This window comes from Vicugna pacos, chromosome 23, assembly GCF_048564905.1.
Source record: "Vicugna pacos chromosome 23, VicPac4, whole genome shotgun sequence".
NCBI lineage: Eukaryota > Metazoa > Chordata > Mammalia > Artiodactyla > Camelidae > Vicugna > Vicugna pacos.
Genome location: NC_133009.1, coordinates 33,861,133 through 33,887,100, shown reverse-complemented (window position 1 = coordinate 33,887,100; position 25,968 = coordinate 33,861,133). Strand labels below are relative to the sequence as shown.

General features: G+C 35.0%; 1 long non-coding RNA gene across 2 annotated transcripts in view; it reads left to right on the top strand.

The window, feature by feature from the left end:
• Positions 1-829: 829 nt before the first annotated feature.
• Positions 830-25,968, top strand: part of LOC140688791 (uncharacterized) — a 151,709-nt gene continuing 126,570 nt past the window's right edge. For both annotated transcript variants that reach the window (XR_012063614.1, XR_012063615.1), the window contains exon 1: positions 830-982. This is a non-coding gene — a long non-coding RNA (uncharacterized lncRNA). The remainder of the gene's footprint in view (positions 983-25,968) is intronic.

Sequence of the window (25,968 nt, the reverse complement as noted above, 5' to 3'; positions counted from 1 at the left end):
TCTCTTCTGTTTCAGAAGCAGAAGAGAAGTGGATATTGATGAACAATAGTATTAATGGCCACAACCAAGCCTCTTAAGATCCATGCCACCCAGCCTTTCCTTGCTGCCCAGAGAAGGCTTCCACAGCATTGACCTGGGTTCTCATCATGACTAAACGGGAAGCTTTCACAGTGTCCAGAGCCCGTGATACCCTCCAGTTCCCTGCAGCAGGAACCCACTCGGGTGGCATCAGCCTTGATTTCCAGATGAATCTGACACCCAGGAAAGGAAGAGTGATGGCCTTACCTCCTACGTCTGAAGACAACCTGGGAGAAGCTTCTGCTGGCAGCTCCCGCCTTTGATACCGATACTGAAAGCCGGGTTGCCGTTCTTACCGTGTCCTGCAGGAAGGCTGGCCAGCGAGCTGCGCTGACGTCGGCTGCTGCCCCGGAGCCACTGCGTCTGCTGGCCGGTCCCCTCGCCCCTGGAACCTCCCCAACCAGAGCGGGCAGCCTCCCGGGAGCCCGGACTTCCAGCGGCTGACCATCCGCTCAAGAGGCATCTTACGTTAACCCTCCCACGGCAGCTCTGGTAACGCAGACCCTGAGCTCTGCTGGCCCTGCCCCCGGGGCTACGACAGCGGAGCTGGGTCAGCCAGGGGGCCTGAGGCGGGGACGCTGGCGGGAGCTCTGCGCAGGCGCGGCCGCCGCTCCCGTCAGCACCCGCGGGGCCGTCCCGCTGGGTCGCTCCTCCTGCGGAGACTCTCGGGCGTCGTGAGCAGGAGCCAGCCGCGGCTGGCAAGGCTGTGGCTGGGCGGGCGTGGGGCGTGGGGCGTGGGGGCTGCGGCGGCTCCTGAGCTCACCGCTGCCGGGCCTGAGGTGGGAGGCCGGTCAGAAGGCGGCAGGTGCCCTCGGTGCCTGCTCAGCGGCTCCCCCTGAGGACCGGAGCCCCAGCCGGCCACGAAGACGGGCCCGCGGCTGCCACTGCGCAGGACGCTGAATGGGTAGGCGCAACCACTGCGTGGTCTTTTTTTTTTTTTTAATCGAGTTATAAATAGCATATAACGTTATATTAGTTTCAGGTATATAACATAGTGATGTGATTTTTTTTTTAATTGAAGTATAATCCTGAGGGAGGGAAATAGCCCAGTGGTAGAGCGCATGCTTAGCATGCATGAAATCTTGGTTTCAATCCCCTGTCCTTCCGTAAAAACTAAAAAAAAACAACAAACCCACACAGCTGAGGGATAGTTGCTATACAACGTGTTAGCTTCTGGTGTACTGCATGGTGATTCAGTTATACATATACATATCATGTAATATACATACACATATATATTCCTTTTCAGATTCTTTTTCGTTATAGGTTATTATAAGATGTTGACTATAGTTCCCTGTGCTCTACAGTAGGACCTTGTTGTTTATCTATTTCATATATAATAGTTAGTTTTCATATTTTATGTATTACACATTTTATATTTTAAATATTTTTATATATTTATATTAGATTTTCCTTAATCATTCATCTATTGATGGTCGTTTCAGTTGTTTTCGTATCTTGGCTATTACAAATAACACCACAAAGAACATGGGGGTTCATATATCTTTTTGAGACAGTGTTTTTGTTTTCTTTGAATAAATACCCATAAATTGAATTGCTGGATCATTTGGTGGTTCTTTTTTAAAATTTTTTGAGGAATCTCCATACTGTTTTCCATAGTGGCTGCACCAATTTACAGTCCTACCAAGGTGCACAAGTGTTCCCTTTTCTCCACATCCTCACTAACACTTGTTATTTTTTATCTTTTTGGTAATTGCCATTCTGACAGGTGTGAAGTGATATCTGGCGGTTTTGATTTGCATTTCCCTAATGATTAGTGATGTTAAACTTCTTTTCATGTACCTGTTAGCTATCTGTGTGTCTTCTTTGGAAACATGTTATTCAGATCTGCCCATTTTATAAATTGAACTGTTTGTGGTTTTTTGCCATTGAATTGTGTGACTTTTGATTTGTAATTAACATGGATATCAAAATTCTCAAGATGATGTGAACAAAACAAAAAATTTAACCAGGTTCTTGTTACATTAAAATTGCATCTTAAGCCTGTTGGTTGCATCAGCAGCCATGTTAAAAAAGAAACTGGTTCTAGATCTGCCTAAAAGATGTCCTGCTTGACGTTCACGCCACTTTACCTCCAAATCTGTCGCGGTCCTGAGCTACATCTAAGTATGAGGGAGGCTCTGATTCACCACTCTCCTGGTTTCATGGGAGATAGTGAAGAAGTTTCACTCTTTGCTGTATGGAAGCCTCCTCTTTTCCCAGTATTCCGCTACCACTAAATTCCTGGGGGTTCAGAGTTTCACTCTCTATTCTGGGCATCTTATAACTGATTCCTGGGTCACTAAAAAATATTTAGTCGACACAGGAAAACTGAATCAGTGGCCGAGACAGATCTCAGGACAAGGACAGGCTTCACTAATGAATGAAGTATACACTTCTGCTGAGAGAAGCCACGCATGACTCAGGGACATCTAGAATTAAGAAACCTTTGGCCAAGGTAAGGTACATTGAGCTCTAGGATGGAGACTAGTGGCTTCTAGACACTTACTCCTACAAGGCTCCCTAGTGTAAATCAGTGCTTGCTGACGTGGAACACTGAGTTCCTTCAAGATTATTACACCACACAGCCTTATTAATACTTCCTCTGAGGGCATTTTAAAGTCCTTGGAATCTTTATCTAGCCTCAAGGCAGAGAAAAATGACCTGATTTGTTTTGAAATATTTTCCATTTTATAGTTGGACCACAGCTCTAATATTTGGAAACCAAAAATGTATATGCTCTTTGATCTCTAGTTTTACTCTCATAATCTTTGCCTAAGGTAATATATGGCATAAATTCGTATGACTGGCTCAGGGCTCAGGGCAAGGATAAGTTAAAAAAGAAATCAGTGAAACACTCAAACACATTAGTTAATATTAATTATTAAAAATATAATCTTACCATATGTGTATTGAAGCTAGGAAAAAGAGAGCTAATTAGGATTGCTCTGAGTTGATATAATAGAAAAGGGTTCTACTGGGGTATTGTGCCTTGACTGATTAAGTCAAGCAGATAATGTAGAAGCCTTTGTCCCAAGGTGAAAGCCTCTTTTTAGCAGACTAGTAGTTTTTGGTTTCATGTCTGTTTGTTTCCTACACTTGAAGGACTACTTTGGAGATGCCACATTCAATGAGTACCTGGCTGGCTGAATACCCGCTCTGCTTGATGACTTGATTCACAGCAACGACGTAGGGGTTGGATCCAATTGATATTTGGACACTGGGAAGATAGGATGCCTTTGATAGGGTCAGGGAAGCTGTGAAGCACAGGTCTCAAAATTTTGTTTGTCCTGACACAGCATTTCTACAAAGAATACTGACAGAGACAAGCAGAACCAAGAGGTAGAGAGAAAGGCAGAAACTCCGTCATTATTTTGTGTTCTGGAATCTGGTTTCAGATCAGCTTGTCCTATCACTGGGCACTGAGGTTATTCATTCCAGGGCACACCCTTTACTGGCCAGAGTCAGAGTTGGATTTTTCACTTTGAACAGAAAACACTGTATGTAATATAGAAAACAGGTACATGGGCACAGATTGTGACAAGTGACAGACTTGAAACATATAACTGATTTGATTTGAGATACAGAGGTGACTGAGTATTGACGTTTAGAACACTGGAGAAATACGGGAAAATGTTGTGGTTGGTTAAGTTGCAGTATAAAATTTGGTCTTTATGAAAGCAGATCAAAGCACACAACAACATCCCTTTTTTTGTTTGTTTACGGCTAGGGATCTGGAATGGGTGCCAAATAATCATGTGACATAGAACTGATCTTTCCACTCCAAGATAAAGTTAGTGAGAGCAAAACTTCCAATGGGAATTGTGAGTGAGAGTGAGGGAGAAAAGTAGGAGCCAACGAAATGGAAAGGTTTGATCTCTGCACTGTCCTGTAATACCATACAGCCAGGGCTTCTGAGCACTTGAAATGTGTTTTATGTGTATGAAACACACTAGAGGTCAATAACTTTGGACAAACAAAGAATAATATGTTTTGTATTAGTTACATGTTGAAATGATGATATTTTGGAATTTTAGATATGTTGGGTTAAATAAAACATATTGGATTATATCATGGTTTCTAGACATATGCCAGTTAACTTTAGTTCTGGACGCAAACAAAAGCCAGCAAGCCAAGGAATTGAAAGGACAGAAAGGGCTGTGAAGGCTGATAATTAGAAATAAAACCACAAAGTTCATTATCAAGTTTCTGGTGTTGGTTACTAAAAGACAATTCCTGGCCTGGGAAAGAAATCTAGCTGAGATTCTAAAGGAGATGCCTTGCTGGAAAAACCCTCAAACTGTCAAATGTCTGACCCTGCTATGATCTGAATGTTTGTGTCCCCTCAAGATTGATGTGTTGAAATCCTCGTGCACAAAGGTGGTGGTATTAGGAAGTGCAATCTTTGGGAAGTACTTAGGTCAGGAGGGTGTAGCCCTCTTGGATAGGATCACTTCTCTTACCAGACTCCATAGAGGTCCCTCCCCCTTCTACCTTGTGAGAATACAGCAGGAAGGTGCCAGTTACAAATAAGGCAGACCTGCACCAGAGCATGATCATGCTAGTAACTCGGCCTTAGACTGCTCGGTTTCAAGAACTGTGAGGCATACGTGTATGTTGTTTATAAGCTACCAGTCTATGGCGTTTTGTTACAGCAGCCCGAACAGATTGAGACAATCCCTCTTTTCTCATCATCATGAAAAGTCAATATTCAACTGATATAACCCCAGGAAACAAATCTGGAGACAGCTAAATTCACTGATCAAAGCACCTACTATTCTATTGAGCAGAGAGGTATTTTTTTCCCCCCAGATTTCAGTAGAGAATGTGCTATAAGTTATTTTTCCCCCCAACTTCATTCTTTTTCCAAAGGAAAATAATTGCAGGTATTCTGTTCTCACTCGGCCATTATATTTGGGTGCATTGGGTAAGATGAAATTATCATTCAACCTTGGAATGACATGCCCATCAGAAATCACAACTTGCATCAAAACAGAAAGACTATGTTAAAATGCTTGGAGCCTTATAAAAATGTGCCTGCTATTCTTTAGGAAAGGATAGATATAATTTCCATTGCAGGTACAAACATTGTATTATGTTAGAAGTAAACATTATTGCAATTGAAAATAACCTATATGTGAAATGGAATGAATATATATTGGGCAGTAAGAGAGTAAAATAAATTCAGCTGTATTTTAAGTTATTTTTTATTTATTCAAGCAAACTTTCACTTTTGACTCTTCTAGTAATAGATATCTTCCCTTTCCTTTGAGCAATTTATGTTATAATCTATGTGTTTATACCTGTCTATAAATTGCAGTGCCTTCTTCTTTCCCAGGTAGAAGGCTGCACCCAAGCACATTTTTTTGTTATCTTCATCAGTTTGTATAAGATAGAGCTTATTTTTAGTAGCGTATATTAATATGAATATATGAATATATATGTCAGTATTTGGACTTTGCTTTGCCTTTTCATATAGGTACTAATCTAGGAAAGGTGGGGGAAAATAGACAAAGGAAAGAAGGAAGAGAAAAGAAGGAAGGAAGAGAGGGAGGGAAGGAGAAAGGGACATTTAATGAAGAAAATTCAACAAAAGAAAACTTCTAAATTGGTGTCTGTGGTTGCATAAATCATTCTCCTTTCACATATAATCAAATGGGTTCACAAAGGAGCCAATGCTGGTGATACCTCATGACCTCATCACTCCCTGAGGTCTAGCTGTTGACTTATTGAATAAAAGGTAAACCTTGCCCTGTTTTTCCAATTCCTTGCTCAGACTTATACAATTATATGACTGTGTTTTTGTATGTGAAAGTCTTATTACACATAAAAACTATGCTGTAACTAATTTAAAGTTGTTTTGTTACATTTCTTCGACATATCAATCCTTATGTTCTAGTAAATATTTCATTTCAGACAGCATCATCTTAATAGAGAGAGACTCCTAAAGAATTCATAAAAAAATCTGTTAAAAAAATGAACAAATTCAGTAAAGTTTTAGGGTTCAAAATCATCATACAAAAATTGGTTATATTTCTCTTTACTAACAACAAACTACCTAAAAAGAAAACTATGAAAACAACTCATTATATAATAGCACCCCCCCAAAAAAGTACTTAGGAATAAATTAAAGACATGAAATGTTTGTATAGTGAAAACTACAATACAAACAAATGGAAAGACATCTCATGTTCATGGATTGGAAGATTGTTAGAATGTTCATATTCCCCAAAAGCAATCTATAGTTTGAATTCAGGCCCTACCAAAATGCCAAGGGCATTATTTACAGAAATAGAAAAAACACTCTAAAATTCTAAACATATGGATTCATGTGGAACCACAAAAAACCTTGCCTAGTCTAAGCAATATTGAGTAAGAACAAATTTGGAGGCATCACACTTCATGATTTAAAAGTATATCACAAAGCTACAGTAATCAAAAACAAATATGGCAAGTAAACTCTAGAGTTTAACTGAGAGTGCAGTTCCAATGTGTTGGTTTTCTAGTTTTAACAAATGCTCCATGGTAATGGACACTGGTAACAGTAGGGGAAACTGGGTGAAAGGTACTTGGGAACCCTCTGTACTGCCTTTGAAATTTTTCTGAAAACCTTAAATAAATTCTAAAAAAAAATTTCAAAATAAAAATTTACTTAAAATTTTTTAAGCATAAAATTTAACCTTCTAACAAATATGAATGTGTGTGTGTGTGTGAGAGGGAGAGAACACAAAGCCTATTAAATCAATGTGATATTTGGTAATACTGAATAATAGTCAGGAGTCTACTTATTTTTTTCTAAAGATCTCTTGTTATCAAAGTTGCTGTAGCATTTTTGGTGGCTGCCCTTGAGTAGATGTCAAGCCAACATTCTATGTTAGATTTAATACTATCTCTAACCACTGACAGTTTTCATGTAAAAGTATATTGTTATTTTGGTAAATGATCCTTTTATGTACTGTGACTACATTCATCCAGTTATAGCAATATATATTTAATTAAATAAAGGTTCTTCAGATATATCATATTCTTTATATTTTCTAATAAACGGTATTTGAAATTTATAAATTACATTCCCTTCTTATTAAGTAGTGATTCAAAGAAAAATATATACTACTTTTTTTTGTCTTCAACATTCAAATTATTCAAAAACCTATTTTGAAATATAAGTGTAGGACACATTATATACTTCAGAATAAAATGTAAAGCCAGAGGAAAGAAAAAGAACTTTCAAAGGGTACTACTGACAAGTATCAGCCAAAAAAGGGCAGAAAAGGGGAAAAAGAGAGAATGGTGTTAATGTGAATATTGGGTTTAATAGCAGTAATGTCACCAGTAAGTCAAAAAAGAACTGAAATAGTTATTGAATTTAGCAAGAACAAAGTATTTGCAATCTTAGCAACAACAGTTTATGTGTGTTGAGAATTTTATTTGAACTGCAGTTAATGAGTTATTGGGAGGTGAGGAAATAGAGGAAGCACATGGTGAGTAGAAATGTGTCTAAAAGAGGAGAGACCCAGGACTTAGCTCCCATGTTAATTCTGACCCAGTCACACGTATACATAGTCTTGAAAATGTGCTGTATATATACATTTTCATAAAGAAAACACAGTGATCATCTTCAAGACAGTTCAAATAAAGACTTTTTCTGTAGTTAATATATTCAACTGATGTTTATCAAATTCCTATTTGCTCTAGACAGTATTCAAGTCTCTAGGAATTCATTAAGAAATAAAAACCCCCGTGAACAAACCTCTTTCTTTTTTGTAGAGATTACATTCTGGTGTTTGGGAGACAAACCATAATATAAATTATATATATATTATAAGTATAATATATAAAATTATATAAATACATAATTTATATATATTTATAATATAAATAAAATATAAAATATAAATAAAGATACATAGCTAATAATAAAGTGCGGTGATGATATATGCCATGAAAACAAATAAAATAGGGTAAGGGGCTCTAAGCAACAGAATATTGCTCATTAGGCTTCTGAGAAAAATTACCTGGAAAGCTGAGATTTGAGCAGGACCTGAGGAAAGTTAAGGCGTGAGTTATGAAGATCTGTAGAGGAAGAGAATGTCTAGAAAGAGAAAAATGCTAAGGCCCTCAGGTGGAGGCATGTGTGCTGAGATTCCTTGAATAACAGTAAAATCCTCATTTTTTAAGGCCTCTGAGGCCCCTGTAAGAACTTTGGGTTTTGCTCTGACAGAGACGCAAAGCCACTGTGGTGGCTCAAACCGCCGCGTGCTGTGACCCAGGGTGACACTGTGAACGCTTAGAGGCCATGTTCCCGCTCCGGCGTTGAAGAGAGCCTGTGGCAGGACGGAGGTGGGCAGGGGAGACCCGTCAGAAGCCTCTCCAGTAACCATTCCGGGGCAGACCCTGCGAAGTGGAAATAGGTCGGAGGAGATACCTTGAAACAGGTGTGGATAGGATTAGATGCTGGCCTTTGAAATGTGACGTAAGAGGGAAGAAACCAGAACGAGTCCAGTTTTGTTGTGGCGTTTGTGATGGTGGTTGTTTGTTTTCCGGTGAGAAGTAAGTTACTGTTTACTGAGATTTGTCAGACTGTGAGAAAAGTCTCATTGAGGTAGAAAATTAAGAATTCGGCTCAGCTTATTTTTGTGTGCATTCAAGAAAATGTTAGAGTCAGTAATTCACATATTAGTGTTTTGGAATGGGATTCTGAGATTCCAACACATAAAAAATATAAATAAATGCAAAATGTCTGCATTATGTATGGGAAAGGCTGCCTGCAAATTCATTTTAATAAAGCTGATAGGCCTAATAAAATAAACTCTCTTTTTAAGAGACAGAAGGGAGTTGGTTAACAACTTGAAAAGAACCTAAGGTGGGAGTTATATTTCTAAAGCTACACTGGAGGCAGTTGAATTAAAAATAGTATTTTTACCTTCGTTAAAACTTTACTATATATCCCTAGGTTTGAATAGCTTAGGAAATATGTATTATACTCTATGTTTAATATTACAGTTATGCATTGTATGTCTGCAATATAACATACAGAAATTTGAAGAGAGAGTGAGAATTTGTATCAATCATCACAAAATTATATACTCCATGTTTTACAGTTTTTAAATGTTTTCATATTAATTCCATTTTTCACTTGAAAAGTTAATTTATATAAATATGAGTATATTAGCAAAAAAATCTCCACATAATTGAGGACAAAAAAATTTCAACTTCCACATTTTATGTGCTCATTTAGTTTCCCTGTTGATAAAATACACAGATGATATTTTTAAACTGAATAAGCCTAAAAAGAAAAACGACCAGGTGCTTTTTACCCAGTTGCTTAAACAAGCCAGGTGAACCGCTGACATTCATAGTTATTATCTTATTAAAAACCAACTTCCACATTGATTGGTATATTTTTCTGAAGCTATGTTTGTATTCTCCATTAAATATAAATCATTATAAGAGACCCAGACTTTATCACCCTTTGAGGAATGAGCATGCTTTTGTTAATCCTCGAGTGAAAATTTATGAGGTAGGGGCTGATAAAACCGACATTAAATTACTTGAACAGCTTCTAGTGGATGTAGCTGTCTTCAGAGGCATGCTATATGACCATAGCAAAAAAGGAAAAGGAAAAGAAAAAAGATACTGAAATAATTACTTTATTTCACAAATAAATGTAAATCATGATATCACCATTTTATAATAAAAGTTTTTATTAATTCACAAAATAACAGAAAACAATACAATGGGGCTACTTACAAATATCAGATTCCTTCAAAGATATGATGTATTGTTAAGAGCAATATGCTTAAATTAGAAATGTATCATCTTTTAAAATTTTATTTTTATATAATATTCACATTGAACAATATATATACAAGAAAAATTTAGATATGTATATGACTATATATTTTTATATCTTGACAAAACAAAATATAAAACTATATTTATAATAAAATATACTTACAGAAGGCTTAAATCATATTGCTGGTTATTCTTAAATGTATAGATTAAATTATAAATTCTCTGCTCACAAATAAAGTACAATTGTTTAACTTGTCTTTTTTAAAAAATAGCTTTTGGGGCAACCGAGTTGAATTCATAATTCATCCTGACAGTTTTAATTTATAATTGTAGTCAGAAGTACAAAAATAAAACAACAAATATACCACAGAGTACACCTCACTTCTCAATGAGAAAAAAAAATCTCAGAGAGTAGAATATTGTACTACAATCATTAAATAAGTTATTATTATATAAAAAATAAATATTAAAATATATTAATATCTTTTACCTATAGTTTTTAACAGTTCCAGCAGGAAGGGTTTGTCAAAATATATACTAAAATAGCAAACTATGGAATTAAAAGAAGTGAATTATTTGTACAAAACATATGTTCATTCTGTACTTGAAATTTTGAGTGCTTGGCATTTTGATTTCCAGCTTTTTACAAAAGGAGAGTCAGATACAGGATAAGTAAGAGAGAAAAGGCACAGCCATGGTATTAAAAGTAACCGAAAACATGGTGCAGTCCTGATTTTACTCTTATGTACGGAACTAGATTAGATCGGGAGTTCAGGGTGGGGTAGTGGCTTAGTTCCACGGCATCATGGCATCATCCGTGAGGCCTCTATATTTTTGTACTATCCGCCTCTAAGTTACCATCCTTCTTTGCATAACAAGTTTTGACACTCTGTTGCTGTGTTCCAGCCCCTGGGGAAGCATAAAGAAAGTGAAAGAAGGAGACATCTAATCGTTTTAAGGGCATGCTTGAGAAATTACATATTTCAAATCCTTTCACATCCCACTGGCCATCATTTGGCCTTACTGAGCTGCGAGTGAAATGTGGTCTCAGTTTTGGTGTCCATGTAACCTACTAAATTTTGATGAGGGTTGTATTACAAATAAGGAAATAGGGGGAAGAATGAAGGTTGGAAGGTAGTGGGAGTCTCTGTCAAACTCTTTTCAAGTTCAAAATTTGTGTTTTTAAAGATATATAAACTTTTGTTTTGCACATGTGAGAATACATTATGCATTGATCCAATGTAAACAGTTAAGGACAGTAATTATATATCACAAAATTCCAGTCCAGTAGTAAAATACTAAATATCCTTAGAATGTATCAGTTTCTTATGGTTCAGTATTTATGAAAATTAAAGAAAAATAGTATACTTTGGAAAATAATGTTTCTTTAGGTGTTAATATAAGACAAAATAGAATTCAGGATAAAGAATGTTGCCAGATATTTAGAAGATGTATTAGTTTCATAAAACTTCCTAACAAAGTACCACACACTAGGTGGGTTAAAGAGTAGAAATCTCTTGTTTCAATTCTGGAGGCTGAAAGTCTGAAATCAGGGTGTCAGCAAAATTGATTCCTTTGGAGGAATGTGAGGGAGAATCTGTTCTATGACTCTCTCTTTGTTTCTGGTAGTTTGCTGGCAATTGTGGGCATCCCTTGACTTGTGATCGCCTAACTCCAACCTTCCAGTGACAGACGCTGTGCCTCCATGTCATCGTCCTTCTGTAGGTACCTCTTTCTGTGTACAGATTTCTCCTTTTTGTGAGGATGCTTAGTCTCATTGGATTAGGACCTGCCCTGATAACCTCCTTTTAATGAGATTATCCTTGTCAAGACCCTATTTCCAAATAAGGTCACATTCTGAGGAACAGGGAACTATGACTTCAGTAGATCTTCTTGGGAGTACACAATTCCAGCCATAACAAGGAGCATTTGAAACAATCATTTCATAATGATTAAGGATAAACTTTTCAAAAGTGACAGCAGCTGTCAGTGTGTTTTCACCTGTAACAGAGCTTCACAACACTTGAAGCAAAATCTAACTGAACTGAAATGATAAGTAGGCAAACGAACGATTATAGTTGTACTTTCAGCAAGTCTGAGTATGTGGACATACAAAGAAATAATAATAAGATGACAAACAACTCAATTAAAAATGATCAAAATAGACTAAAATAGGCAGTTCTCAAAAGAGGATATATAAGGTATATAAATGGCTGATAAGCACAGGAAAGGAAACCTAATATTTATCAGGGAAATGGAATTCAGATCACAATATGATTCTATTATACAGCAACTGGAGTGGTTAAATGGAATGGTGACAATACCAAGTGTTTATGAGAATGAGGAAGAAATCAGAGCACCTCTCCACTGCCGTAGGAAATTTACATCTTTAGAAAAAGCTTCTAAGAACTTGTAAGTGGGTAAGAAACTGCCACACTGTCTTACAAAAAATGTGAAAACTAGAACAACCCAATGTCCCACCAACAAGTGATTAGATAACAAACTAGGGTGTATCCATATCAAGAAATATTACTTAACAACAAGAATAATATACACTAAACCATGGATGAACTTCAGAACCGTCGTGCTAAGTAAAAGTCAAAAAATTGTACAGACGATATAATTTCATCCCTATAAAATTCTGAAATATGCAAATATAATCTACTGGGCCAGATTTGTCATATGGCATGCAAAGGACATGAGGGAACTTTTTTGGGATAATTAAAGTATTTCATATCTAGATTTAGGTGTTGTTACACAGATTGTATTCACTTTGTAAAATGTATTAAATAATACTATTAAATATTAAAATTCATGTATTTTATGCAAATTGTACCTAGATTAAGTTAATGAGGAAGAAGGAGCAGGGGTGGGGGAGGAGAAGAGGAGGAGGGAACAAGAACAAGGAGGAGTATATGGGTCACTAGGAAAGTAGGTGTTAGTAAATTAAAGGCCAAGTATATTGATTTTCTTGTACTCCTGACATTAGCTGCAATAGTCAGTTCATGCTTGAGTGTCAAACAATTTTTGCTTTAATACTCTCTTTTTCTGGGAGAAAAGACTTTTATTATATTAAACAATGGAATGTTTCCCAAACTCTAAATATAGAAAATCATTTCATGCTCTTGTGCATTTTATTGTATATTTTTGTATTTAAATGCATTGAAGTACAAAGGAAAATTCCAATTTCTAAGAACCGGGCATACATAATAATTGTATATAAAGTAATCTCTTAATATACTATGCATATTTTACAAAGGCCTTGTAGGCGGGAAAAACAAAATTTAATTCCTAAGTCTAAAAAGAAAATCTTTCATTTCCTTCTGCCAAAAATGCTGTGTTCTGCTGCGTCCTTCAGCCCTCCAGCAAAATAATCCTTCAGTTTGATCCTAGACAAGGACACATTATCTCAGAACATCGAGACCATTTGCAACCTGAAGTTTTATTCAAAACATTATGGTTTGTGGAGTTGTGTGTGTGTGTGTGTGTTTTAATTACTGAAACATTTCTTAAGGCATTTTCAATAGCAATTTTCCATTTTATTCTTCATATTATTTTTTTCCTTCCACTGAACAGGTCTCCTGATTTAATAACATTTTCACTAAGGGCATTTTTAAACTTTATTTGTTTTTCAGACTTTTAACTCTAAAGGTTGCAACAAATATAGGTGAAATTAGTTACAATAAAGTTAACAGGGAGGGTCTACAAAGAGCACAGGCAGATCTTGAAAGAGCTAGATTCACGCAGCCTTGCCAGAGATGAGAATAATCAGACCACCAGCAAGTTCTGTGTGTTCTAAGGCCGTGCTCTGAGGGGGATTTATATTACAGTGTGAAAACATTTTTAATCTTATTTTCTTATATTTTGAACTATGCCATGCAGATTTTTATATTATTTGAATAAATATAGACTATCTTAATTTATCAAACTTTATCTGGACTAATTGTCTTGTTATTATAAACAAAACATATATATAGTACTTATTCTGAAATATATAGTACTCATTACCAAAAAGTTGACCATTATCAGTACAACTCTATCAAGTATGCCAGATCTTAACTTAGCCAAGAAGACGCTGGAGTAACAGAGTTCCCATTGTTAACTGAAACATTCAAAACTAAAAGATTTAAAAAAAATCTAAAAACTAGGACAAACTGCTTTCTCAAGATTTTGCATTATCTTTACGCATTAATATTCCATCTTTTAAATTACTGTTCATATTGTTTGAAACAAAGTGATTGCCAAAGTGGCTTTTTAATTTAAGATACAGGCGGTAAACTTGAGTTACAAAGTCCAACTGCCTCATGATAAGTTATTACTATAGGACAAGAAGAATGAATCCATACATCTATCATTTATCTATCTAGCTATCTACCCATCATAACAAATACAGTACTTTTCATTAAAAAAAAACCTGCTGTTTTTATGGTATCCTTAGAGTGCCATGCTTTAATATTATAAAAAATATTGTCTAAATTAGAATTCATGTAACCATGTATTTTTGTGAACTAAGAAAATCAAATAGGTTTTAGAGAGTTAATTTTAACCTGAAATATAATATCAAAAAGCATTTCAGTACATACTCTACATTTGTTCTGCTCTAGTAAGTAGTATCTGTTCTATTTTATAAGTAATATCTATTCTATTTTACAAATACATACACATCCGAGTTAGAATGCATCTAGTCTTTGTAAGTAATGAGTGGTAGTACCTTGATCACAAAGTATTACTTTATTAAATCCCCTGCCCTATCAATGATCAGTTTTCTCTGTCACCTTAGCGAAGATCTATGGTTCCATATGTCAATGTTGTATCATCTATAAAAAGTTTCCTAATATGTAGTGATAATGGCATTTGTGCTAGCTCAAAATCTGCAATTACTCATGCAAGTTAACAAGCAAATACTAGAACATCTCAATGGTTATGCTTAACCTTTAAAAACCTTTACTTACCAGTCTGTCCCAAAGCTCAAGTTGCCTGGTATATAATGTCCTTTTAACATTCTTTTGTGGAAACTGTCAAATCAGAGTGTTTTGTGTAAAAATGTTGTTATCAATACCAAGTTGGCTTTATGTGCAACTATTTGTAGGAGAAAGCAATAAAATCAAATGCTAATACAAAGTTGGCTGTGTCAGCCTTGCTGAAAAAGTCATTGTTATAGTAAGTAAAGTAATGCTCAGCAATTTCATTAAAAAGCTGTCAGCTTAATAAGAGAAATAGATTTGAAAGTAAGTAAGTAGGAGGCAATAATAGCTAAAATAGATACTTTAAGTTTGTGATCAAAAGTAGTGTTTAGTTCACAATTGCTGACACTCTTGGTGAAGTCAAGAGTCAATAAAGAGGTAGTAGTATTAGAACTTAATGTTATATGGCAAATATAAACTTGGAAGTTTGGCAAGGATGGTGCAATCTCATCAGGACAGAAAACAAGCATCAAAGAAGGCAGGTAGGAAATGGCACAACACATCAACGAGAAACCCAGTTTACTTGAAAAGATTACATTGTGGATGAGACAGAAAATGTATTCGAATCCTATTCCTGCATCACAATAATGATACATACAATATTAAGACAAAAGATGGAGAATTAAAGAACACATAACTTAACTTTAACCAAACACATGATGTTTCATGTTCTTTGGTATGAATTTCTTAAGCCATATATTCTAATTTATGTTGCACAATTGCCCTCTGTATCAAGTCTCATGTGTTTTAAGACAATAATTAAGGTGTGACTGTAATGAGCATTTTTGAGGACCTTCTATCTGATAGATATAGTGCTAAGCTATTAATGTTTTACATTATTAATTATTAAGATGTATCTATGAAAAAGGTGTTATATTTGTATTTTAGAGTTAGAACATTTACTTATTAAGCATAAATAATTGCCTGTGGTTGCCTTGTTTATAGGTGAAATTTAGCAGGCCCATGATGACATAGCTGGTGTGTTTAAACTCAAGTGTATCCAATTCTAACTTTTATCTTTAAATATTAAATGAGACATATGTTCTGTCTATCATCACTTTGATCTCCATTAACATAAAAACATAAATAATTTAAAGTGTGGTTTAAAACAATCTAGGATTTGTCTGATTGTCACCTTTGACTTCTATTTTTCCTAAATCCATTTAAAGCAAATCAGTCCAAATGGGCATACTACTACAGAAGACTGGAGAACACAGTAGAAGAATCACCTCTTAAGGTGTAGTTTTATATCATCTTAGTGCAATTAAACTTTCTTTTGCAGAAGCATTATATTGCTAACTCAACTTCAGTGGACTTCTTTGCTCATAACGTATTTATTGAGCACGTACCATAGGTCAGGCACTCTGCTAAATATGACAGTAAACAAGTCAGTTATTTTCCCTCTCCTCATAGAGTTAGGAACAATGTCATCTATCTTGTATTTAGACTTGTAGACGTTGAGACCTTGAATGAGTTTAAGCAATCATAATCTAATCTTTCCATGTCATATTTTAGGATATATTAACTACAACTATTAAATACATTCCTAAATTATTACAGATTCCTAAAACCCAGACTTTTGACTCCCAGGTGAATTTTATTTCTTCTCTAATCCTTCTTTTTGTTTGTTTTGCTTCTTAGTAAGGGATTGGTGGTTTTTTTTTTTTTCTCCTCTCCTTAAGAACATGCCCTTTCACTTGAACATTAAAAAAATACTTTACATATTATTTTATAGATTATATTTCATATATGTCAGAATAATATTGAAACCAGAGGCTATTATGATGACTTAATTATGTAATTCTTAAAATTAGTAAAGATTTATGAAAGACTAAGGGAACAGCAGAAACATTGAACTATTTCTTTAGTGTGATTTGAATTTGGGGATAAAAAATAAATATAATAAAATTAGCTTTCTGAAATGTTAATATAAATGTGTTTTCAACTTTCAATCTTCTAGGTATAGATCCTTTAATTTGGTAGTTTAGAGTTATGGTGGAGTTGTAATCTATTAGTTATTTGCTGAAATATCTGCCATATTTAGGACACTGGATTTTGTGCTGTGAGTGAAGGTACATTGTGTAAAGCTGATTTGTGTTTGGTCTCCTATCTTAGACCATAGTAGTAGAGTTTGAAACCTCAATTTAGTTCATGTATTTAACTTATAAAAATAACACAAGTATCTCAAAACAATTTTCAATAATATAAAAGTCTAGATAAGTTAAAATGTGGCTTGAAAACTAAACATAGTTTGTCTCATTGTCTTAATTTGTTTTCTAAAAAAAGCCATGATATTTTATTTTTCTCAGAGACAATCATGAGTGTAAGAAACATTCTTATGAATGTCTTTGAGTGTAAGAGAGTGCATACTCTAAAAGCAAAGCATGTAGTTTTTACTAACATGCACCAAAGCATTTTGAGATATTGGGAAAAGAGGTCCTTTTGACAACTGAAAAACATTTAAACATCCCTAATTAAGCGGGTTTGTATCTTTCATTTTGTTTCTTTTGAAATACAAATAGAAACTTACTTATCCAATATTTTTACTAGAAAGTGAATGATAGGCTTTTTTAAAACGCAATGCCCAGAGATGATATAGTAAACTACGATGTAAGCAAAAACAGGAAACAGTTGCAAGGAGGAAACAAGTTGCAAACTAAGAGAAATCAATGAAGCAATAACACATTCTGCTGAAAATACACTGTACCTAACAAAGAGACCCACACATCCATTGATAATAATAGTAATAATATCATCACACTTTGCTGAGTTATGAAAGCAGATGTTTATTGGAAAGGCCTGGGACTCAAGGCTGTAGCTATCATGCTGACCATAAAAATCAATCTGAGATTGCATTTTGTATCATGCAAAGGAAAAAGACACATTTGAAACAGCTGAATAGTTTGCCTTCTTACTCGTGTGATTAGATCATGTTCAACCAAAATAAATGACCAACTTTTAAACTAGAGCTGTGTTATGTAAATAGGAATGAGATTATCTGAGAAATGTAATAAGATACGGACTTGAAGTTTGCAAACCAATATATAGCATACTATACATGAATTTACTGCCTGCTAAGCAAGCACTAAATAACTGGTTTATATTCATGAGTCTATTGAATTGGATTGTTCAGCAGAGCTGCAGTAAATGATACTATACTTGCAGCAATGTTGTGGGCAAAGCGACCCTGTGAAGAGCTAACAGGAAATAATTATTTATTCTTACTTCAGAGCAGTTTTAAGGTGGATATCATTAAAACTGAGGAAACAGAACAAGCACAATGATGACTGTTTCATTTACAGAAAGGAGACTGACAAGGTGATTGCTGATATTTCTAATTTTGAAAATAAAAATGAAAGAAACAAGAATATCAAGCCAAATAATTTTCAGTCTACATCAAGTAACCATTAATAAAAATACTGTGTTCTGATGATATACATTTTATAAAAATCGAATACATTTAAGTTTTCCCAGTTGGATATTGTTTGAAAACAAGCACTTTGTTGATGTTATTGTTGCTTAAATTGTCTCTTGATGCCTGTATGACCTTGCCTACAACTCTGGAACTAAAACAACCCATTCTGTTTTAGGGATAGCTCAGCTATCTAACCACTTTTAGGCAAAGTTTGTTATTTTGTTTTGCTTTTGGCTGGGCTGGGGTGGGGCTGTGTGTATGTGTTGTTTTTGAAACTGTTTGCCTGGAAGAGAACTGTATTCATCTTTTGGTTTTAGCTACTACTTATTTTTATGGTATGCATATAGTTGATGCTTAAAACTTAAGATCTTTTCATTTTAGATAGATAGATAGATAGATAGATAGATAGATAGATAGATAGATAGATGGATGAAATTTTTCATTTCAGAACAGATTGTTTTCCCCAACATTAGTTTAGTCTGTGGAGACTCCTGAAGAATGGTTGTTTTCATGCTCTGTGGGAGAGGGGATGATAACTCCAACTGTAGACCTCACAGAGCTTCAAAAGGTTGACTTGGTAGAGATTCTGGAACCTGAGACTCCCTTCCTGCTCCTCCTCAGGCTTCTCTACGTGTTTTCCCTTAGTGGTCTTTTTAAGATCTCTGATTCTAGAAGGAACCATTGAAACAACTGATAAAACTTCCAGGTCGTTTTGGGTACCGCCTGACATTCAAGCAAAACTCGATGGCATTTTAATGTTAAATCAAATACTTGGGAGCTTTTACTACTAGGTGGGCTACAGGGACCTTTTATTTTTGTGTAGTGCCCAAAGTAGGCTAATTATAACACTAAAAACATCCTGAAATAATTTAGTGAATGTAATTATTCCTTAATAAAATAAAGGGTTATTTCCATGAAGAAAGAATTATTTTTTCTGAACATATATGACAACCTATCTTTGAATTTTTAAAATATTTTCTTAAAAGATGAGGATTTAACATCACATATAAAATTGTTCTGCTCCAAGGAGACTGATTCTTTTTTTTTTAGTGGATTATATTCAGTGTATTGAACACTGAGTGAAAATTGATTATATTCAGTGAATTGAGAAACAATTGGGGCGTTCTCAAGTATTTCAAAACATACAAGTTGAATAATAAACATTTAAAATCATACAAATAATTTCTGAGTACATAATACTCAATGCATTTAATGTGCTAATTTGACATAAAATACGATGCTAATGCAATTAATATTACGTGGAAAAGATAAATCCCCCCAAATATGAAAACTCTAAATTTTCAATATTGAAGAATCAATTGATAACATGATTAATGGCAGGTTTCTTATACTTTTTTGGTCTCTGTTTTGTTTCAGTTTTTCTAACTTCAAACTTTCCAGTCAATTTGAAGTTGTAGGCTACAGAAAAACTGCTTGATTTATTTATTTTGAATAAATAAGTCATCCTAGAGCATCCAAATATAGTATTTATTGAGTATATAAATACATTATTTCACAAGGCTTATGAAATCCCATTTAGTTAGATACTATTATTACTCCTATTTCACTGAGGCTTAGAGAAACCAAGCAATTTAGCCATGATAATTCAAGCAACAAGAGGAACTGAAATTTGCAGCCCAGCTTAAGAGCTCAGACTTTTACCAGCTATGCTATGTCAAACGCTGCGATGTTCACATACTTTCACCATTGATGTTGGCTCACTTTTCCGTTTATAGATACACTGATTAGCTTATTTGGGTGATGTTCTTGTTAATAGTCAACACGTTAATGCCTCAGAGTTAAACATTAAAAGGGCTGCCGAATTTGACATATTTTACACTTTTTTCTTTCAATCATCTATGAGACCATCTGATTTCAGAGGAGATGAATAAGTCCTTAAAAATGCTTATTTTTAAAAAAGTTAGACTTAATAAACCATTTTGAATTACCATATAGTTAGTGTTTGATGAGAGAAAATTTTGTTTGAATATGCATTAACATTTCCCTGGAAGAAATACATAAAAATATTAAAACTGGCTATCATGATAACAGCTTTTTTAGTGTATTTCATACATATACAACTTTATTAAATTTAAACCGGACTCTCGTGTTACTTTTAAAATCAGGAAATTTTTTAATAGTTTTTTTTTTTTATATCCAACACTTTCAATAATAGGAAATTTGAATAAAGTGCACATGAGTGATCACTGGAATAAGAGAAACCACCTCCCTTGCCTGGGGTGATGTAACTGCTGTGTTTGGTGGTCAATGATTTGTTGGAAAATAGGAAATATTTTCAGAGACTAGATGATAATGCAGTTGGCAAATCCCCAAGTTGATTTGCTGCCAATAAATTCCTAAAATGGAAGTAAAAGAACGCAAGAACTTTAAGAATGAACGATCTTGACCTGGAAATACAGCTACATGTTGAAAAGCTTACTAATGTTGCTATTGATTTGTGGAAACCAAAATGAAAGTTACTGAATGGATTCATGAGTTTCTTGAGAGGCTATTATTTATTCAGAGCCTGTTTTTTCTTGCCAAAAGAATATCTATATTTGTTTTTAGCTTCCATGATACCAACAAATTATTAACATAATCATGGATATAATGATGATCTCTATTTTGATGCCTGTTTTATATATGGGGATTTGAAAAATCGTATCATTTAAACTTCAAATAGCCCTGTGAGTTAAATACTATTCTTGCATATAGTTAAAATGCTTATACACAGACACACACACATACACACTCACACAAAGAAACCAAAACCAAAACAAACAAAAAACCCTTTATTGTCAAATTTTGTTATACCGAATATTTCTCTATAACATTTGACCAGTCAACTGTCTATATTTCCAACAGGCTATTTTTCCTTATTCTATGTCTATCTTTTACGTAAAAGTAGCATTTTTGATTTGTTTCATGTATGGAACAAGCCCCAAAACAATGAGAAAGGACTGATTTTAAAAAGCCAACTTAAAGGCAATCTAGTAAGGCATAGAAAAAAGAAAGTTAGAATGTGTGTGTGTAGAAATTACCTCAGAGTGGTGAGGAGACCAAAAGGGCTGCATATCCTGGCTTATTTGGGGATGGGGGTGGCAAAGTGTTCTCCTCTGCGCCAGACTCAGCCAGCTGACCAGAGAAAACCACTATATCCCCACAGGCATAAAGCAGTATATCATTAGCCTCTTAGGTAAGACGTGTAATGTCCACGAGGCACAGAACACTGGAGTCGCGTCCCTAGTCATACAATACGCATAAAGAGAACTGCAGAGAATGGCAGGAGTTGCAAGTGGAAGCCGGAAGGAAGCCCGTGACATTTAGAAACAGCGAAGTCAGTCAGCCAAGGTGTTGTCTGTTCTGGTACAAAATGTTCTGGGCCAGTCTACAATTGAGGTCTTTCAGTCCTTAAAAGGATTTTTTCATTCGTCTTCCCACTAGCCCGTTGTCAGGGAGTTGAATTAGTTTCATGTTCACAGACAGGTGTGATCTTGCTAGTGAACAATGACCGAGAGCCAGGGGACCATCATTACTTATGTTTTCATGTCTTCTCTTAATAACGTTATTGTGCCCAAAGACAAAGGCTTTAAATTTCCAGGTATCCAAAAAGATTCTTCCATTTATCTCTCACAGAAGTTTACTCTTGGCCTAATTCTGTACTGCTCATGGGCAAGAAACAGAGGTGAAAATGTGAATAAACTCTCTTTTCCTGTTTATCCATTGTCACAAAGGCCATGGATTATAGTGTCACAAAGAAGCATCGTATTTTATTTTTAGTCTACCATCAGTAGCAGTATGGCCTTTTGAAAATTAATTTTCTCAGCTGCAATTTCTTTATCTGAAAGAGGGAGACATTCTTTTCCTTATAATTGTGAAATTCAAATGTCTAGCGTAGGCCCTGATACCCAGCTGTGCTAAATAAATGGTGGCTCTTCGTGCCATTAGATACTAAAAAAATAAACAGAACAAACAAATAAAATTAAATGTGTAATATGTTAGAATATGACAGTCTCCTATCTACACTCCCAGCATTATTTTATTTTAAAAAGTTGTCTTCCTTCTGTGAGAAGACTAGGAGTTACCAGGAAATTGTTTCCAAAATAAGGTTTCCTGAGGGGGGAAAAAAAGAGAGAGATCAGTCTATGGTTTGCACTTTATCTCAAAAGAATTTGACATGTTGTCGGGCCTAAATGCAGTGAAGGATGACAATGTTGCTTCATTTCACCCTGCGTCAAAAATGGGGCAGAAGAAAAAAAATTTTTTTTCAAATCATTAACCAGGCAGTCTTACAAATACAGAGTTACAAAAAAGTAGAGTTTGACACATTGGTAGCTTAACTTCTTCTCATTGCACAAGACCATTTGTCACTTTAAATGGTACATATACATAAATGGATTTTAAATAGAGACTCAAGACTATTTTTTGTTATAAAAAAGACTCAGACAGAAGCTGTCATGAATTTTCAAGAAGGTTGTGATTTTAGGAAGGTTTGACCTTTTATGTTAAAACATATTTTTTCTTTCTTTGAAGAGTCATATTCAAAAATTCTAGACTGAAGAAGTAGTTAAGAAACTAAAATGGTTCACTTGAAATTATAAATATACATTGCATCCATGGTTACAAGTGCACTGTTAATTTACAAAAACATGTGAGTGAAATAAGACACCATAAAAGCCTAATTTCTGAATTGCTCACATGTAGAAGTTACTGAATAGATCTGTGTTTGAAAGACTCTCTACTCCTTACATGTTTTATCTGCATTTTCCCTGATACGGCAGCTTATGAGTATATGCTTTTTAAGGATATATTTAAAGTTCTTCAGTATTTTCTTTGGGGGTAATATATGTTTCGAGATTTCTTCCAAATCATAACCACTTCTTAATGAAATCTGCTCTCTGTTCAACCTGGTCTTCTTATTTCCCCATGAGCCCCGAGGGCAGAATTTTAAATCAAGGAGGATTATTTCCAGGCCTTGAAACCTAATGAAGTTTTCCCTGCTTGAGTTTGAAGTCACTTGAGATCAATGACTCCTTTCTTGCCTTCCTTTTGGCAATGGGAATGTCTATAACTGTTAGCCTATGCCCGGCCAGCGTTGTATTTTAGAAGCAGGTAAATTTGTTTTCTAATTTCCTGGGCCCACAAATGGAGAAACAAACTGCCCCAGGATAGAGCATACTCAGAAACTTATCTATGCCTAAACTTATGATGCACTAATGGGTAGAGGCTTTTGGAAACTCTGGGATGGATTGAATGTATTTAGCACATGGGGGAAACATAAATCTTTAGGGGCCAGGGAACGGGCTGTAGTTGTCTAATAAATGCCAAACCCTCGACCCCCACGAATGATACTTGTGCTCTAATCCCTGAAGGCTGTGTATGTTACTTTATGTGGAAAAACAAATATTACAGATGTGATTCAATTAAAGCTCTTGAGCTAATCTTATCCTAGATTATCTGTGGGCTCTAAATGCAATCAAGTGTATTCTTTTAAGAGAGAAGAAGTGGATTTGACATGTGCATATGAAAAGGAGAAGGCAGTGGGACCTCAGAGACAGAGACCAGAATGATATGACCACTAGGTAAGAAGTGCCGGCAGCCACCAGAAACTGGAGGAGGCAAGGAACAAATTCTTCTCTAGAGCCTCTAGGAGTGTGGTGCTACCATCACAGTTCTTTCAGCACAGTAAAAATAATACCAAACTTCTGGCCTGCAGAATCATGAGAGGATGTATTTCTGTTGTTCTGAGCCACCAAATTCATGATAATTTATCCCAGCAGCCACAAGAAATGAGTACAGGGAGAGACCTGCCCAAATTTATGCTGCCTGTCTTTGCCCTGTGGCCTCAGCCAACCAGAGGCGATAGGGAGGAACAGGGGATCCAATTAGCCCCAGTCAGACACTCGTCCCCTGAAATCTGGCATAGGATCTAGGTAAATATCTAAGTTGATTCCTCCATTAACTGATCTATTTATTACGTGAGCATGGTAACTGAGACAAATGCTGCCACTTTGTCTAAGAGGGTTTCCATGCCCTATTTCTTGAGTAAATATTTCCGTAAACTGTAAAGCTCTGTGAGAGAAAGAGCTCACCTTGTATGCTTAAAGTTGAAAATATGTATATGTTCTTAGTAGTCTTTCTGTGTGGCTCAGATATACCTAATATACACATGATATTCAATCAGTAAGAGAGAGATTTGCAGGATAACTTTGAACCTGTAACTAAGGATATTGTAACAATGGAGTTGTCACACCCATCTCCAGAAGCAAAATAGGAAAGGTATGTGGCAACATCCAGTGTCTAGTATGGGTGGTGTCAGAGCGGTAGGTGTGGACTCCAGTATGATAAGGCAGTGGCAGTGATACCTTCACCAGATCAGTTCAGTTGATGAACTGAGCTCTGTTACTACTTTGACTGTGTATCTTTGTTTGTTCCTGTTTTCTAAGTCTCTTAGTACAATTACCAAAGCTTCTACAAAGAATCCAACCTCTTTTCAGTTGATTTCCTTTATTTGTACAAGTAGGAATCTAGGCTGATACAAGAGAGAGGTAGGGCCATACCACGCTTTCTGAACTATATATAGAAAAAAAAAAGTGTGCTAATAGAAAAGACTATGTCATTGAAAGATGAAAAAATTAGAGGCAAGAATCTGAAAAAGATAATTTTCCCTCTTCTGGTTATAGTTCCTTTATTTAAGGTACAACTGTACTTTTACATTGAGAGTTCTTACAAAATTTCTATACTCCTTAATTTTTAAGCTTATTTTGTTGGTTTCCATTATTGACATTTGAAGTGTGGTAACCACAATGGATTTTAAGTCTGAATTAGAAATGTAACTGCCTTTTACAATACAACTTTGTGAGATTGAGATTGTAGAATTTAAAATATAAAAAATCGATGTTCACCTACTTAGTAATTTTAACGGCTGAAACATTTAAAGTATAAAAAAATCAGGAAATTGCATTGCAATTTTGTAGTGATATAATTGTATGGGAGTGTCTACAGTTTTCAAAAATCACAATCTTCAGTTACTTTCATTTTATTTAAACATTTTATGGGCATATTCTTTTAAGTTTTAAATATTTTTTAAAAGTTTTAACTATTTTGTGATATCATATATCAAATGATTCAGTGTAGCATCATGTAGTAATTTTAATGAGATAATCCATTATAACAACATTGGGTGGAAATATTAGACTCAGGTACATCTTAATATGCTTATGAAATAGATTATTTTTGAAATAGCTTTCATTTCTTCAATTTATCATATAGAAATTATATTCGTATACACTTATGGATCCTGTTTTGGAGAAATATATTTAGATAACAGCTTTATCAAAAAGAGATAGAGCATGCTGTTGTTTTACAATTTTAAGTATTCAAAACATTTGATTTGATAATTTTATTCAAAATTGTGTTTAGTAAAACCTTTGAAAATGAACAAGAATGCAATTTATTTAAATTATTTCATAGATAACTAGTACATATATAATTAATAAATAATAGAAAAGTTCAAGTTATAAAAATTCAAACGTAAAAAATAATTATTTGGATTTTTGCTTTTTCTGGTTTTGCTGGTGGTGGTGGTAGTGGTGTGTGTGTGTGTCTGTGTGTGGCACACATAGAATCAAATGTGATAGAAGAAATAAAAATTCTTTCTAGAAATGCAGCTATTTTTGACTTTGTTCAAATCACTCAAATTCATGAAAATGTAAA